An 18245-nucleotide genomic window follows, 5' to 3' on the forward strand; every position below is an offset into this window, starting at 1 on the left:
CGCGTTGTTTTTCTTCGGCACTGGACAACCTTTCGGATAACCTCTCAGGCAGCACCTTTGCGACATCGCCCCCACGTCGCTCACCAAGAGCTGCTACACGTCGTTTTCTTCCTCACCTGTTTAAAATTGTTTTACACCGACTAACACTGCCTAAGGAAAACAAACAGGCATTGAACAGTGGCGTTAGTGAGGCGTCTTTTGCACGCGACGAGATGTCTCGCGAAAGACTTACCACGAACGACGAGAGCGAAAGACGGAAAGTTAAATGACACGTTCTCTTTGAAGTCGTCTAAAAAGTCAAGGAGTGCATCATTTCGCTAACTACTTCATAAATTCGTGCGGGCGTTTCAAAACAAGTTTTCTGAAAATGCTTTCTCTCTCTTTCTCTCTCCAAGTACGCAGCATTCAATTTGCATAATATTTTAGGGCGATTTTTAGGAATAGTTTTTCAGTCGTTGATGTTGTCAGTGGTCCTTTAAGTAGAGACTCAATATATATATAAAGAAAGAGAGCGAGAGAGCGCAAAAACGTAGCGCTGTATGACGAAAAGTATATACGGAAGAAAACGCACTTGAGACGGTTGTTGGACTTTTTAAAACATATTATTCGTAAAGTTGGTCGACGCTTCGGCCTGAGACAGACTTTTTTCGAGACTGGAAAAAGGTCTGTCGCAGCCCGAAACGTCGACCAGCTTTACGAATAATAAGTTTTAAGAACTCCAACAACCGTCTGAAGTGCTTTTTCTTACACACACACAGACACCACGCGCACACACGCACACACATATGTATATTGCGCGTGTGTGTTTCAGTTACTACACGAAATGTTAATGTAAAACCTCTGACTTTTTGTTTTCTGTATGTATTGTTCCGAAATCATCACTCCCGACAGGTTTCAGACGAAATGAATACCGGATTTTGTTTTCCGCCAGATCTGCAAGATGGTCAATATACCTCGTTTCTTCTTGCTGGCTGCTGCAGGTCAGGAACATCGGTGGTGTTGAAGGAACCAAGTTGGATGGACATCTCAGAATTCCAACTTATTAGTTAATACCCTGAAGGCGACACGTACTGAATACATGTAAACCGATTTAAGGAGTGTGGCAGTTTTGAGAAATGGAGACGTTTTATTATAAGGTCGACCACTAATTCGAGCTAAGTACTCTTAATTCAAAATTTAGATGGAACAGAAGTGTATTACCAGATGCACCACTCACTGACGGTAACTCTATCAAATGACCACCACATTTGGAGATCCGTCCTCAAAGACATTCTTGAGAAAAACGATTTTTCTTTTTCAGCATACCCACCTGCAACTCTAGCCGATAATAAGGGTTTTCTAATCCAATCGGTTATTATCGGATAACATCAGTTACCGGTAAATATTTCATGGTTAGGGGAAACGACGACGACGATTGGAATAGCCAGCACCATTTTCTGCCGCTCTTCCTGTAAGCCTGAAATTTTATGCTAATCTGCTCAATTTGGCTACTTCAACATTCTTTTTCGTAACTGGTCCCTACGGGGCTATTGCCGGGCACAACCCTGCCGCCTAAAAAGCGACCACTTGCGACAGAGTTGCCCCGCTCCAATGACTCGATCCACCAGACATTGACCTCGGACGCTCAAATGGATACCGTCGCGACTACGAGCCACATTTCTGCAGCGGAAGCGCGTCAACCACTACAAGAACCTCAACTGACGGCTAAAGACATCAATGGCGACATTCCATTGAAGAAACAGTGCGTGAATCTTCCCTCGGAACAAATGGACGACGACAGGACATCCAACTACTCGTTTCATGACGGCACTCCTGGAGACGAAGACGACTTCACTCAAGTCACAGTGCGGAAAAATCGCCCCGCCGGAATCCCACTGATTATCAAGCCAAAAGAACAGGGAACCTCGTTCTGGAAAATCAACCCCAACAGAATAGCAAAAGAAATCGTGACAGTATCCCAAGAGAAATTACTAGCACCTCGCATAAGGAAAGATGGCACAATCACGGTCAACACGGCGACGCTGAACTCAACGAACAGGCTTCTTATGATGAAATCTCTTGTCGGAATAGACGTGACAGTGACCGTGTCCGAGTCATACACGCGCAATGTTGGCAAGGTCAACAACATTCCTGTCCAATACTCAGACTACGAACTGCTAGACTACCTGAAGGACGCCGGTGTCATCGCAGTCCAACGACAAATTGCATACTCAAGAAAAGAAGACTGCAGCATGGAGCAACAACCAACAGAAAGTGTCCTTCTTCACTTTCCACAGTATCACCAAATGCCTGCACGGGTCCTATTGGGCTTCACCAGTCATCCTGTGATGGAGTACTTTGGAACCCCGGTACAGTGCTTTCGATGCCAACGACATGGGCATCTCGCAAGACACTGTCGCGGCCAACAGACATGCAAGGTGTGCGCTGGACCACACAGCTACAAGGACTGCATGGACAAAACTAATCCAAAGTGTACAAATTGTGGAAGCAATCACTGCGCTTCGTTTTCAGGCTGTCTTCACAAAAAGGCAGCAGCTGCAGCCAGAAAACATGAAATCCTAAATGGACCAATACAAAATAAGCGTTATCCTTCCCCGAATCTTGAGGTCACACGCACCCCGCTGCCTCCTCTACCACCTTCTCGCTCACCTCCACTTCCCCCTCGTCCCTCTACATCATCAAAGCAGACACAAGTATCTCAACGACCTCAAAGGCCGCAGTATTCTGACGTGTTAAAACGCCAACTAAATGCCCAGATCAACTTCAGGACTCCATCTCACCTAAACTCGACGATACCTGGTCAAACGCCTCCAGGAGACCGAGCATCAAACCTCTCCCCTGTGCCAGCACCCCGCACACAGAAGCGTGATATACGCAGACGCGATCATCGGGAGGATTACTTTGAAACACGGCAATCGAGCGACGTCTCGCATTTGCTAGTACCGATGTTTTTTACGGCTCTAAGGGCCAGCGCCGTGCCCGCAGCCAACAATCTTCCTGAGGTAACAACTTTATTCGCTATGGAAAGATTACTTAAGTCTTCACGAACATCGATGAACGAAGAGTATTCCAATGCCTGATTTGTACAGCCATATAGGAATATTTCAGTGGAATGCCAACGGATTACGGCAAAAGTCTGGTGATTTTCGTCAATTTCTTAAAAAGAACACCATACCGATACTTGCATTAACCGAAGCTCGCGTGGACGACGACTTTCGCCTCTCAAACTACGTGCAGTACAAATCATCTCGTCAAAATGTTCAAAGTCGAGCGATGCTAGCTGTACAGAAATATCTGGTATCAGTACATCTGTCCTCTTCTACGAAAGATAGTCCAGAATTCGTCGCCTGCAAAGTACGGTGTGGTAAGTCTTCAGTTACAGTTGTGAGCGTGTACATCGAACCGCAAACTCCAATAACTTCATTTGGGTTTTCTGAAATATTTCGTCACGTACCTGCTCCTTTTATTATATGTGGAGACTTCAATGGACACCACACAATGTGGGGGAGTGACCATTGCGATCGACGTGGAAATGTCATTGCCGAGTATGTGGACAAGTATAACATATGCGTCCTCAACGACGGATCGCCGACCTTTGTTCGTGGCCCTACCTACTGCAGCTGTTTAGACCTGACTCTATGTTCTCCAGACATTTCACCTCAAATGACATGGATGACAGACAGGGAAACCCGAGGTAGCGACCATTTTCCCATTCTCGTTCAACACCCTCTTCTTAATATTCGTGGGCATCAACATAGAGCACGGATAACAAACTGGCAGATGTTCAGACATTTAAATACTTTAAGACATACCGATTTGAAAGAGCCCGATGATTTTGCGAACTCGATCTTGCTTAGTTACGAACGGGCAACGCGTCTTGTACCTGTACCTAACGGACACGTTGGTGTCAATGGTGAATACGAAAAGCTACGCGCAGAAAGACGAAGAGCAGAGCGCCGCTATAGAAGATCAGGAGATGTTGAAGACTATAACCAGGCCCAACATATTCACAAGCTCATGCGTCGAGAGCTGCAAATTCTTTTAGTCCGCCGATGGAGGAAGTTCAGCGGCAATCTGACCCCCTTCACACCGATTCCAATAGTATGGAAAATACTTCGTTCTCTTCGCACGCCTGTCATGCAAAAACAACCCTTCCGCGCGCTAGCGCTTCTGAGGGGCATATCGGAATTAACAATCGCGGATGAATTTTGCGCTCTGTTAGCACAACAAAGCGATGTGGTAACAACTTCCGAATACAAATCTTCCAAGACGCAGGCTACTCGTACCCTCGAGAACAAGAGGCATCTAATGCATGCAGAGCTAGATCATGAAATCAACATACGTGACATTTTTTGTGCGCTTCACAACACCCGCAAGTCTACAGCTCCTGGTCTTGATAAGATCACTTACGAAGCGCTCGCAAATCTCGGCCCCGGTGCCACCAGCACTCTTCTCGAGATATACAATGAAGTTTGGAGAACAGAGACAATACCTGAATCGTGGAAGTTAGCTAAAATAGTTCCGCTCTTAAAACCTGGAAAATCACCACTGAGCCTGGATTCCTTCCGCCCTGTAAGTTTAACCAGTTGCGTCGGAAAGCTGCTCGAGAAGATCTTACATAACCGCTTACAGTGGTGGTTGGAAACTAGTCAAGCGTTTCCCGAAGAAATTACAGGATTTCGTCCACGTAGATGCACAATGGATGGTATCTTAGACCTGACCACCTGTGTAGAGTACGAACGAGATAACGGAAACATTACAGTGGCAGTGTTCCTAGATATTCGCCGAGCATTTGATACGGTTAGTCACGCTCATGTTCTTGAAGGACTTGTGCTTCTTGGTGTACATGGACGCATGCTTCGCTGGATACAAGAGTTTCTTCGATGCAGGAGCATTGTAGTGTGTACAAATGATGGAGACAGCAAGCATCATGAGCTCCACCATGGAGTACCCCAAGGTAGCGTGTTGAGCCCTACTCTTTTCAATGTCGTAATGGCGCAGTTACCGCAGAAACTCCAGCCACCTTTACGAATATCTATATATGCTGACGATACTTGTATTTGGATCTCTGGCTCGTCCCCAGATATTTTAAAGAATCAGTTACAGGTAGCCTTAGACACGACAAACAATTTTTTAAGAGAACGAGGAATGGAGCTATCTGCCACGAAATCTGCATTTATACCATTTACCAGAAAAAAGCTTCCTGGTTTCGAACTTAATGTAAATGGAGACTCAATTCAGCGAGTTCAATCATACAAATTTCTTGGCGTCCTACTGGATCAATCCCTGACTTGGTCCAAACATATAGATATGCTGGAGGGGAGAATTAATAGTGTAATTAATGTTTTTCGATGCATCGCGGGTGCAAAATGGGGAGCCTCAATTGACTCAATGCTCTCATTCCACACAGCGCTAGTGCGACAGGCAATTGCCTATTCTATACCTGTGTTACAGGGGCTTTCCAACACATCAGAAGCTCGCCTTACTTATATACTTGCAAGAAGTCTAAGAGTATGCTTAGGTCTTCCGCGAGCAACATCCAGTGCGCTTGTACTCGCTACAGCCAAAGAACCACCAGTAACTATCCTAAACATCCATGACGTATGTCGTAATTTTTTTAGACTTTCTGCGCGGCCACTTTTTATTGAAATTCTTTCTCGCAAAGGGACAAACTTTCTTCGAACATTAAATTCTGTGCCAATGATAATCCCTGAACAAACACACTGGGTTCAGGACATTCATAAGCCACCGTGGACGCTACCATTACTGGACATCAATATGAACATTCCAGGCATGGAAACAAAAGCATCGACCAATACACACGTTGCTAGGACACTGACTCTTGCACATCTACTGCAAAAATACGACGATAACATCCACGTGTATACCGACGGATCAACCAAGGATGAGGGATCAACATCAGCATTTGTGGTACCCCAGTTCAACCATTCGTCATCCTTTCGGTTGTCACATCATACTTCTTCAACTACCGCAGAATTGCATGCTTTACTTGCGGCTGCAATATACATCATAAATAGCTCGACAGCGAATTCCTGGGTTATATGTACGGACTCCAAGCCAGCACTACAATCCATTAATACCCTGAACACTCGCAACGAAAATATGGCTCTTGTGTACCGAATTTGTGAAGAACTTGGGGAAGCAATAAGGATTGGACATACGGTACACCTTCAATGGGTTCCTGGACATAGCGGTATTTTAGGAAACACCCAAGCTGACTAACTGGCTACGGATGCATATACAAGCAACAACGTTCAGCTCACACCTTTTACAAAAAGCGATGCCAAGCGGTACATTCGTTGTCTGAGAAACATGATGTCCCCTGACACATGGCTCAAGAGCATCTCGGAACAGAGCCTACTCCTTCTAATTGATCCAGACCTTCGGTGCCCAGTCCATAATTACTTGAGCAGACCTATTGAAACACTAATTCATCGCCTACGACTAAATGTTGCGTACACCGGCAAATTTCTTTACCGAATTCAACAGGTGGAAAGACCGAGCTGCACGTGTGGCCACCCCGTGGAAGACGTCGAGCACATAATAATGGACTGTCCCAGATACGACCAGTGGCGAACTCGATTACGAGTTGGACTAAGCATACTCGACAATCGCTCTTTTTCATTGGCTAAAGTTTTAGGACCTTGGCCGGACTTAAAAAGCCAGAAGAGGGCATCAACTTTACTACGTGATTTTTTTACTGACACAAAGATAGTTTACAGATATTAGGTATCATACGAAGGTCAAAACACGCACAACGCGCCCTTAAAAGATAACTGCGTTTTTTATAGTAAGTTTATTACTATGTTACAGTAATCTATTGTGCATATGTACATATGTATTTATTGCGTAATCGCTTCTCTCACCGTGTATTTTTTTTGTGCGTGTACGGCAACTGAGAGTATTATTCATGGTGTTATCATTTTATATTTGGATGTTATTCATCATTCATACTGTACATTACTTGATCTGAAGTAGCCGGTCCCAGAATATGGGACCAAACTCTTCAACTCATCAAATAAACATTGAATTGAATTCACGGTTACGGTTACGGTTTTGATAAATTTCAAATGACGGTTTCGTTCCGGTTACAGTTACTGAAAAAAACTTCGCTCCTAAACGGTTTTCGGTTTCGGGTACGGTTAAGCACCGTTCACACATTTGCAACCGAGTAGGACGGAGAGAGACAGGACTGGTTTTTAAGCCTCTCGAGACGTCTTAAGACCACCCTCCGCAGCAGCACATCCGGTCCCAAGACGTCGCAAGAGGCTTAAAAGCCGGTCTTGTCTATCTCGGTCGTACTCGGTTAGAAATCTGTGAACGGGCCTTCACGGTTTGAGTTCCTGCCTTTGAAAAAGGCGGGCCGGGGCGAGCCTGTAGCATATCATTATCGCTGTTCGGCCAATGTGCTCACGGCCCTCGTCGATCGGAACACCAAAGCAGTAACCACGTAGAGGAGCGTAAACACAGTGAGCCACGATCTGCGTTTCTTAACGTGAAAATAAATATAGGGCAGAAAAAAAAACAACTAATAGGCTACCATACAGCTTTGGATATAGCCAAGCAGTTTCGCGATGTTTCCCCTTCTGCAACGAGTGCGTGCTTCTTTGTCTTTCTATTCCCTCTTGCCTTCCTCCGTTCCTCCTAAGCTGGCCCTCGTTCTCGTTTGTTGACCAAAGTGGGTATAGAAGGGAGGCTAAAGCACCGAGATTAGGGATTCGTACGCAAGGGCCCGCTCGCGTCCCACCCACTGTATACACACAGCGGAGGGGATTGTGCAAGAGGAACAGCTCGGCCCAAAGAGGACAAAAAAAGGCATAATGAAGAAAGAGGGAGAGAGAGATGGGACATCAAAGCGGGAATGAAAGAATGTACAAGAAGAAAGAACGAAATTGAGGAAGGGAAAGGGGGGGGGGGGGGGGGAGGGGCCGGTTTCTGTTCCGGGAATTCGGGAATTCGGGAGACCCCCGGTCGATAGAGTCAACAGCGCGCCCTGGGCTCCCGCGGGGTGCTGAGGGAGAGAGGGATCATGGAAGGACAAACCGAAACACAAACACACACCGAAAAAAAAATTGTTTTTCGCTTTTTCTTTTTTTTTTAGCGTTTCTCATGTTTCTACAGAACCCACTTCTGCTTCCCTCCCTTTTTTCGTGTGTGGTGTCACGTACGCACACGCGAAGCAAATGAACCCCATCCAATCAAAGCCCGTGCGCTATATAGCATTTCGACGTCATCAAGTCACGTTCACAATACTGACACATTGTATTAAAAAAATTAATTTCTGCAGACACTGTCTGCGGCGTGTTTCTTTGCGTGGCGAACCTGTCGGACTGGTTACACACAAAACAAAAAAAAATACTGTCTGCAAACATAACGAATGATGCCAACGCAGGCTTCGAAGATTTCCGAGGCACGTCCGCAGATAAAACTGTCATCGTGTCCGAGCCTCCACGGTGAGATCGAGCGCAGACGCAGACTGGGCCCCGAGTGTGACGTCAACGTTCGTCCGGCACTCGTGGCCAATGAACGCGCGGAAGGACGTCCGGCGTCGGGTTCGGGGCCCAATGGCCGAGTTGGCGCCATATCCGCGGGTGTGATGACGAGACCGTTCGCAGGCTTCGGTCATTCTCGCTGGTGTTTGGCAAACAGGGTGAACCTAAGATGTAACCTGTAAGTTAAACGCGCCGGCAGTTTTTTCCTTTTAATTGGCGTTTTGCAGTAACAGAATATTCCGATCGCGTTCGCCAAACGTTTGCAGCTTGCTGAAATGTCGGCATCGACGGATTTTTGTTTTCTTCCGTATTTACGGTGTCGTTGAGCTCTCTGCGTTAGTACTGTGAAGCTGCTTGCATGCGGGATTCGGCTTGTAACGAACAGGAGATAACACGCGCATTGGGAGGCAACAGCGAGAGCTGCAATGCGCTCGCGCTGGGTACGAATCAACACTGCAATGTGTACCGTGTCGGTTTCTTTTTTTTTTTTTTCGGTCTTTAACTTTACTAGTTGCTACACTCTGTTCCACCTTATGATGTACCGCAGGAAAGGCTACAAGCGCGAGCTTCTTGCTCTAAGGCGGATCTCGGCGGCACAAGCTCTCGTGCATTAAGGGCAGCTGCCAACGCTATGAGCTCGCGCTTCTACCTTCGCTGCGGTACAACATAAGATGAAACGGAGTATAAGCGCTTACTGCACCAGAGAGCATTGAGAACACCGATGAAAGGTCTTTCTTTTATTCTTTCAGTGACTCAGAATAGTAATCAGTAGTATCGTGTCAAAACGACAGGATGCCAGAGGCAAAATTGGTGAATGCCGAACAAAAACCTCAGACCGGGGGCAACATCAACGAAACAAGATCCTTGTTTATGGGGTTTTTTTTCTCGGTCTTAAATTTTTTTTAGTAAAATTGATTTTTTTTTAAGATGTCTAAATTGAATAAGATAATTATTGAGTTTTTTTTTGTTTGTTTGTTTTTTCTTCTAAGGGCAAGTATTCCGGAAAGCAGGCGGCGGCGAAATTCCACCGAGACTACAGAAGTCTCTGCCTGGCACCTCTATGTCTCGTGTATAAAGCAACCTGGAACATCAGAAACAAAAGCATTACTATTAATTTTAAATGTGCTATAATCATTTTTTTTTTTTTTTAGTGCCGCGATAAAGCGATATTATACGCCTGCCCGTCACGGCTTGGTAGAAGTTAAAGTCGATGTCAGCACAAGGAACGCAGTGGGTGGTGGGTCTTAAACATCTTATCATCACTTCATTGAAACTGGAGCATCAACTGATAAGAAAGCCAAGAAACGAATCCCCAAGCAAATAGCGTGAACACAAGAAGTCGCTCCCCGCGTTTCTTAAGTTATCAGTGACACATACGGATACCTAAAGAGATGTGCAACAGCGCTAGTGTTCTAAACCGGATGCCAAAGTTCGTGGGATTTTCCCTCGCTGCTGTCCGCCTCGAGGTATGGCACAACTCACTTGTTCAACAACACGTATAGTCACGTATTGACTGTTCGCGCCGCGCGCTCGGACCCGAAAGGCATCGCGCAAACCTTAAGGCCGGTTCTCACATGCAGCGAAATACTGATGTAGCGCTGCTCACGTGCCGTCAGCTACTTATCGTTTTCCACGAGCCACTGTTTTGATGGTGCACCACAATGCTGGTGAACGCTCCCGTCATCACGTGCTTAGCACGAGGTCAGCGCTATGCTTGTAGCGCTCCGCAGCATGTGTGAACGGACCTTTAAATGCGCCGGACTTTCATCAGCGTCGAAGCTTCGCTCGCGTGGCTAATTAAACGTTTCGCAGACCTCGCGGTAGGAATGGCGAAAGTCTGTTTAACGTGCGGGCAACAGCTGGTTGAACGCTGCGGATCACCCAGTTGCCCGCACGTTTGGCGACCAACTGTTACCTTATTCAAAAGTTATAAGTGATTTTCCGAAAGTTCCATTGGGAAAGTGCCGGTCAACAGAACTCACGAAAATGCACGGAGCTGAATGGGGCAAACTACCAGAAGAACGGGCCCCATTATACCACCGAATGTTTCAGAAAATCCCCTACAACTTTTGAACGAGAGAACGGTTAGTTCTGAAAGTTTGGGCGTCTGGTTTGTAGCATTAGCGCTACATTTGGGTGAAAAATGGAAGTTCCGCAATCGTAATCTATATTTGAGGGGAAAAAAAACAAAAAACCTCTCTATATTTTTGGGGGGACACCTTGATATTTTACACTAATTAAGTAGCGTATACTTATACAGCATTTCAGGTATTCCCGCTATATTTCTGCGGGAGAACGTGTCTGGCCAAGTTCAGAGGGGAAATTTAATCGCTATAACGATTCGGGAATTAAATTTAAAAATCATTGGCACGATAAGGGAGCCGCGCCGAGGCAAATCGAGATCTCCGAGCTCGACGGACATCTGAAGAGGTGCGAAGTATTTCAAATGCTATCGCTTTATATCTTCGGCTGTAGCCCGAGAGAAGGCAGAGTTGTTTTCTTGTTGTTTCTCAAGGACAGCTCAAAACGCTCATTTCGGAAGCAGCAGTAGTGAGCACAGCAAGCATAGTTCCCAATGACCCTCCTGCAGCGCCCCGTTGCGGCAATTTAGCAGCCACCCCGAATGGTGCAAATAACTGTCGAGAGATGGCACTGTTTGGAATGCAGCAGACACAGTGTGCACTGCTTGTGGAGAGGAGGACGAGACGGCTGAGCACTTGATACTCTACTGTAAAGGGCTTCACCCTATGCCTACCGAAGACAACATGGATTTAATAAAGTCATTGGGTTTTAGAGACAGCGAAGGGAGAGTGGATTTCAAGGCTGTAGAGATTACCAAGCAAAGATTAAGTGAATGGTGGCAGAAATCGAGAGAAAACTAGGTATTTTCTTATTCACTGATGGCAAGGGGGTTTCATAGCCTCAGTTTCTTTGCACTGCGGAGTGAATATAGATTTCACATTTAAATATTCTAAGCTTAAATGGTAAAACAAAATGGCTAGGTGGCGTAAGCTACCGCCCGATCCGAAGGGCTCAGCCGTATTCATCCATCCATCCATCCATCCAGACTGATTTTTTCTTTTCTTTTCTTTCCTTTTTTTTCTTTTTAACTTTTTTGGCGTGTCGAACTTAGACTCTTGTTTCAAAGAGATTGCGCCGCAGAATACAATACAATACAATACAATACAGACGACAGTGTGGCCTTTCGCAACACAACAGCCATAATGCGGTTAATTATTTTTTGTCACTTTAAGAGTGTATAATGATGGCGAGAGGTGGTGCTGTCATGCAAAGAGCGGTGGCGCCTTCTGGTTAACGCTGGACGACCATAACACAAGACTGGTGGCCGCCCAAATATGGCGGCCACCAGTGGTGGTGGTCACCAGTCGTGATCGCACCAGTGGCACCTGGTGGACTTTTGAAAAGGGACCTTTCTGCCAGTATTTCCTCCCGGAAATAACGATTCATTGCCGCACGAATGTTTGCTTTAAGAGCGTCCCCACTTAATCGGATAGGATTCTCTAGACTGATTCAGATTGCGATATCTGCTTCGTTTGCCCCGGCACGTGTGCGGGGGACTGGAAACCATTGTACCCTTTGCGCAGGAACGAGATAATGACCGGTTTCTTTCCACCCGGTGCGCAGCTCCGCGCGAGAAGTTCGCTGTCCAGGGTTTATTTATGGCGACTTTCGATCGCGTTTTTATCTCTCGTACCCGCTTATGACTGCAAAAACCTTAAAAGAAAAACAGAAAGGAAAAAAATTGAAGGGGAGGAGAACGCGAGAGTCGCGATAATGTTTGACAAACTGCCTCACAATTCGTGTGTTTGTTTTTCCTTTTTTTTTTCCCTTATAACTCTTCCGTGCTTTTTGTTTATATATGGGTTTACGTGCGGATGGGTTTTGGTCTTGTCGTGAAAAGGAAAGCAAGACCAAATAAAGTCACAAAAGGCGGGAGATCAATTTTGAACCGTCGCTTTGTTATTGCTCTTTCACTACTTTTTTTTTTTTCGCCTTACAAGTTTCTTTTGAGATGTCGGCTTTACTATTCCGTTGTTTTTGTTCGTACAATGCCAAAGCGTTCTAGGACACGATAAAAAGAAAAAAAAAACTAATGTAAGATACATAATTTAGCAAATACGCAAGATCACCATTTTAAGAAAAAGCAAGAAAATGTGACAGTTGAGGAGACGCAGGGCGATGCAAATTAGCAAATACTCTTATCGAATTATCGCCTAATATTGCCTATTATAAAATTGCAATATATGCTCATGCTTTTTGCTTGGCAGCCTTGTCGACTCATGCAATATGCCGAGCGATAACAAGATATGCTCGGAACTCTGGCTGTACTGGATGTTTTATTTGGTTAATTCGAGCAGATTTAATTTTAAAAAATACCGTGAAGAGTAGAATAATGCGGTTTGAGCAGGTGAGTTATGCGGTCAGAGGGACATAATCGTCACGATGTGTCTAATAATTAACTACAGTGTCTTAAATAACTGTTCAACTAGTCAAAATAAACGTTCAGTATAGTTTCCCAATTTCATTGGGAAACTATACTGAACGTCCTCGAAAATCACTAAATCAGCCGATTTCAGAAAGATTTGAAGCACTTGGTAAGGGCGGGGGGGGTGCGCTAAAAAATTTTCTACTCGATCGAGTTACAGAGACAATTCAATGATGGCCTGAAAACGCGTGGATGAAAAAAAGATTGGGGAGTTATTGTAGACAGTAAAGACGGCGAGCAAGTGTCCTAAAAATGCGTATTTCGCGCATAGGAACGCTAGGAGCAGCGTTCCAATCAGAGAGCGACATAGAGATCCCGTAGGAACCGTGCGATCACGAAGCATCTAAGTACATTCCGTCATTGGTTGAGGTCGGAAGGAAACAAAAGCACCATAGCCTCCCATATACTGACAAAGCCTGGTAGATCGCCACGAGAAGCGGCCGCCGAAATGGAAAAGGTGGAGCGGCAGACAACGGGCGGGAGGAGAGCCACGTGACTGGCGCCCCGCTGCGGCGAGACGCCGAAACACCCGTCTCCCGAGCGAACAAGTGTGTTTTGGGTCCTCGCTGCCTCAAAAGCTGTGCGCCGACGTCCATGTTTCCCGAGAAATGACTCTTTGATGTTCAGTGCTACGAGATCCTCGCGCTCCAAATCTGCGACGTTGAACTGCCAGGCTTTGTGATTATAGAGGAGGCTATGAAAGCACATATAGCGCATCTGGGGGCAGGGTGTAAACAAACGCGAGGTGCGTAAAGGGCAGGCGAACTTGCTGGCCGTAGAACGCTACGGATTGCGGTCGTAGTGGGCGCAAGCTCGATCCATGCTTAGGAGTGGCGGCACGAGCTTCCGCCAGAAACACAAAACTTTAGCGTCTGTTGCACGAGCGGAAACTTTAGCGCACCCCCGTGCTTAGCACGTGCTTCAAATCTTTCGAAAAACTGACCGATTTAGTGTTTTTTTTTTTTTTTTTTGACGCTTAGCAAGTTTCTAATTGGGACCTTGCGTTTAACCCGACTAATTGAGAAGTTAATTAGCAAATTTGAGTTCATTATTCGACTTATTGTGGCGATAAGCACCTGATATTATGTTCCCTTGGCCGTATAAGCGACCTGCAAAAACTCCCTTACTCTACGTTTCACGGCTTTTTATTTTATTTTTTTTCTGAATCGAGCTGTTCGCTTAATATACAGGGGGTTCTTTTTATTCTTGCAGATCTGTTTTAAAAAAAGCCGTGAAAGCTACACTAATGCGGTTTGTGCCAGTGAGTTATACGCCCAGAGGTACATTATGTGGGGGACTAATCTTTGCGATAAGTCGGCGAATTAATTCAAATTCCCTAATTAACTTTTTAATTAGTCAAAATAGACATATGATTCCAATTAGAAACTTGCCGAGCGTCGTCCAAAACCCATAAATCAGTCATTTTCAGAAAGAATTTCAGCGCGTGAGAAGCGTAGTAGTGCACTAAAGCTACGACTCGTGGAGCAGGTACAAGCCTAGCAGTTTCGGTAAGGCGCCCGCGCAATTTTTCCTTGCCCCAACCTTGTACCTGCTCCACGAGTGGCCCTTCAGCGCACTACTGAGCTTCTCACGCGCTCAAAGTTTTTCTGAAAATGACTGATTTAGTGATTTTCGATGACGCTGAGCAAGTTTCTACTTGGAATCATATGTCTATTTACACCAATTAAAAAGCTGATTAGCGAATATTAAATAATTAGCCGACTTATCGCAAAGATAAGCCACCCACAGAATGTCCCCCTGGGCGTATAACTCACTCGCACAAACCGCATAAGTGTGGCGTTCGCGGCTTTTTTTAAAACAAACCTGCAAGAATAAAAAAAAAAAAAAAAAAACACCCGGTATAAATATACATAAATATATCAAGCACCCTGTTTATACTCCATAACATCGCGTACCGATTTCAGATTTGTCCCGCACATATCACGCATGCTATCCATTTTTTAAATTGAAGTGGCTGATTCCAGATTATGAACGCAATCTCTTCACTTCGTCGTGTAAAACATAGAATCGAGGAAGACAGATTAAAAGGGATCAAAACGCGGAAGGGCGCGCGCCTTTCCACAGAGTTAACCCGACGCCGGCGTGTATTATTAGCGCGCGCAATCAAAGCGGGCCGGAAGGGAGAATCGCAGCTTCCGGTACGGCGCTAGAACTCCGAGAGCGCGCCACGCTCTCGGTTAACGTACACATAGTGCCTAGCGAAGTTACGTCATCCGCCGAGTCGACTTCCGGTTTGGTCTAAATGAGGCCTATTCTCACCAACCCGGGAAGGGAAGGGGTTTCGGGAGGATCGCGAGATGAGCTCCGATGACATCGTTAGCGAAGCTTATAGCACCTCGCGGCGATGGAACAGCCAGCGACGGTTTGGTGCCTAATTATTTATTTTCTCTTAACGAGCTGAAAAGTTTGTACTAACGCCCTTTCATAAAGTGAGTATGTATTTTACGGCTAGGACACTGCTTGACCGCGCCTACTTTGTAACGTAATTTAAGAACGAAGGGGTCACTGATCAGTCGACTTCTTTCAAAAATATCAGGATAAAAGACGCAAGGGTACAGCCGTTGGGTGTGGCGATTCGGTTAGCTTGTGGTTGCGTGTATGTTGGGGGTGTGTGTGTCTTCTGTGTTCAAATTCCTTGTCTGTGTGAAAAGTAGAATACATATGCGAATGTGAAATAAATTCTGTACAGATATGAATTTAAGCAGTGTGAAGAAAATATATCCCTGCAATTATAATTTTTTTTTGCCGCTTTCAATTTGACGTCGACTGGCGCCCTGGGTTTTGCGACAGTTAGTGCCAGTTACAAGCTAAAGGTAGTAAAACATACTAGGGTGGTTAGTTATTGTTACCAGCTTCTTGACCTATAGAACTGTTACTAGCTTGGCTGTTACTTTCTATGGTTACTACGTACGTACCTAGTAACGCATGTGACAAGTGATTATTAGATTTTACCTACTAAATACTACAAGCTTGCTTTTTTAAAGAATAGTTTTATAAAGATTTTGCCTCCGAGGTAGTAATGGGTAAATTTAGTCGACGAAATTCGAACTTCGAACTTCGAATAACCGTAAGATGTAGCTTGAAGGAGGTGTGGGAATTAAACAGGTCCTTACTAAGTTGGGCTTTCCACCCATAATGAATCACGATACAGAAACATATATACAAAAAAAAAATTTCTGAGGTACCATTGCCATACATTAACACCGCGATACTGTCCAACCCTGCCTGGAAGGAGTCGGCTCGGCAGCGGTTTTTTTGGCTGGCATTTTCCACTTGCTTGTTCTCGTTTCGCCCTTTTTTTAAAATAATTTATGCCATTTTTTTACGACCGTATCCGGATAATTTTTTCCGAGTTCAAAACAAACGCTCTTCGCGCTAAAAAAAAATCGAAAAAAATTTAAAATGAACAAGTTAAAACAAAGAAAAATAACGGTCAAATGTCCGTGAGACGACGTTTCCCGTAGATTCGGAGAGGACCGCTTCCGTTAAAGTACATTGTCGTGTTCGGAACCCGCGGTCCTCTCAACTAGACTGACCTGCCTCACTTAAGCGCTTACCGGATGGCCGGTCCCATAGTTAACGCGTCGAGTGAAAGCTCGTGCTAACGGGCAGCCATCTTTGTGCACCCTCGGCCGTCGTCGCTGCTCAAGAGTGCGTTTTCGTGTAAGCGGCCCTGGCGGCAGTGGCCGCTTACGCTGGCGTTCTCGTGATGAGGAGAGGGGGGGGCGGTTAGCGGAGGCCCCTCGAAAGTTCGACCGCAATTAAGCCGAGTTTCGTGCACGGCTCTAATTTATGCACGTCCGTCTAACCGGGTCTGGAGTTTCCCTAACGAGCTCGGCCCTCTTATTTCGGGTCTAGCAATGGGTCTTGTCCGTGTGCTTTCTCGGGAAAATACCCACAGCATATTTGCGCGCAGTGTTCTTTTTTTCTTTTTTTTTGGTTGACGTGTTTTTGTTTTGTGCAGCGCGTTTGTTCGGGGGTGTAGCTTAAAGCCTCAGGTCCGTATGCTAATAGATCATAACAACGACAGCCTGAAGGACATTGCCTGAGGATTGCTTCTTCCTGGCATAACAACCCTAGCTGTTACATAATATGTAAAAAAAAAAAAAAAAAGTTTGTATATTTGTTTGAAACATACATGTGCACGAAGGAAAAATGCTCCAAACATGCCTTGAGGCGTGTCCTTGGATAATTATCTCATGATGTCAACAACGAACACCACGTTTTTTTGTTTTTTTTTTCTTGGTATGATGCACGAGCAGGGGGACGGTGGTTTAAGCAATCTGGAGAGTCTGTGTGCTTTCCCGCAGAGCACTGGGGGAGAGTAACGAAAAACAGAATAGCGAAGGCCTCGACCCCAAGCGCCCCGCTCTTCCTCCCTATGTGGATATGTGGCTCCAACTCGGCAATTGGACCCGAGCCCGATACCAATTCGTTCGTTCGGCGCGTTCATTGGACGCGAATCCCCGGCCGAGCACTGACGCGGTACTCGTATCCAATCTGTGTCTTCGCTCGATATCACCGCGGTGACGTCAACATTCTCCAAAGCCTGGCAGATCGCCACGAGAAGCGGCCGCCGAAATGGAAAAGTTGGAGCGGCAGGCGACGGATAAAAAGAGAGCCACGTGACTGGCGCCTCGCTGCGGCGAGACGCCGAAACACACTCCTTCCGAGCGAACAAGTCTGTTTCGGGTCCTCGCCGCTGCAAAAGCTGTGCGCTGACGTCCAGGTTCCCCGAGAAATTGCTCTTTGGTGCTCTGTGCCACCAGATCCTCACGCTCCAAGTCTGCGACCGGGCACTCTATGGCACCGTCGTCGAACTGCCAGGCTTTGTGAGTATAGAGGAGGCTGTGGCACAGGCTTTGTAGGAAGGTTCCTTGTTCTTTGCTTATGGTTTCTTTTGCATGAAGTATATAAGCTGCGTGACTGCGGCTTCGGGATTTTAGACCCCTTACCTACACCTCGTGAACAGCAGGCCGGAACGGAACTCTGGCGTTGCGCGTGCACGGTCCACAAGTTAGTGCCTTGAGCTGTGTCGGTCCGTGCTGATGTTGTTTTTTCTGTGTGTGTGTGTGCTCTGAAATTATAGGCACGCGTGTCAGTATGTCTCGGCGCGTGCATTCGTGTGCGCGAGTGATTGCGAGGCAGAAAGCGATCCAATCCCTCGGGCCCTTTCTCCCCCCGCAATTGTTCTTTCCGACATC

General features: G+C 46.0%; 1 pseudogene; it reads left to right on the forward strand.

Moving 5' to 3' along the window:
* Positions 1-1628: 1628 nt before the first annotated feature.
* LOC120849671 lies at positions 1629-6750 on the forward strand (annotated as a pseudogene).
* Positions 6751-18245: the final 11495 nt, after the last annotated feature.

The sequence above is a fragment of the Ixodes scapularis genome, unplaced genomic scaffold (assembly GCF_016920785.2).
Source record: "Ixodes scapularis isolate PalLabHiFi unplaced genomic scaffold, ASM1692078v2 PGA_scaffold10__122_contigs__length_95168666, whole genome shotgun sequence".
Taxonomy (NCBI): Eukaryota; Metazoa; Arthropoda; class Arachnida; order Ixodida; family Ixodidae; genus Ixodes; species Ixodes scapularis.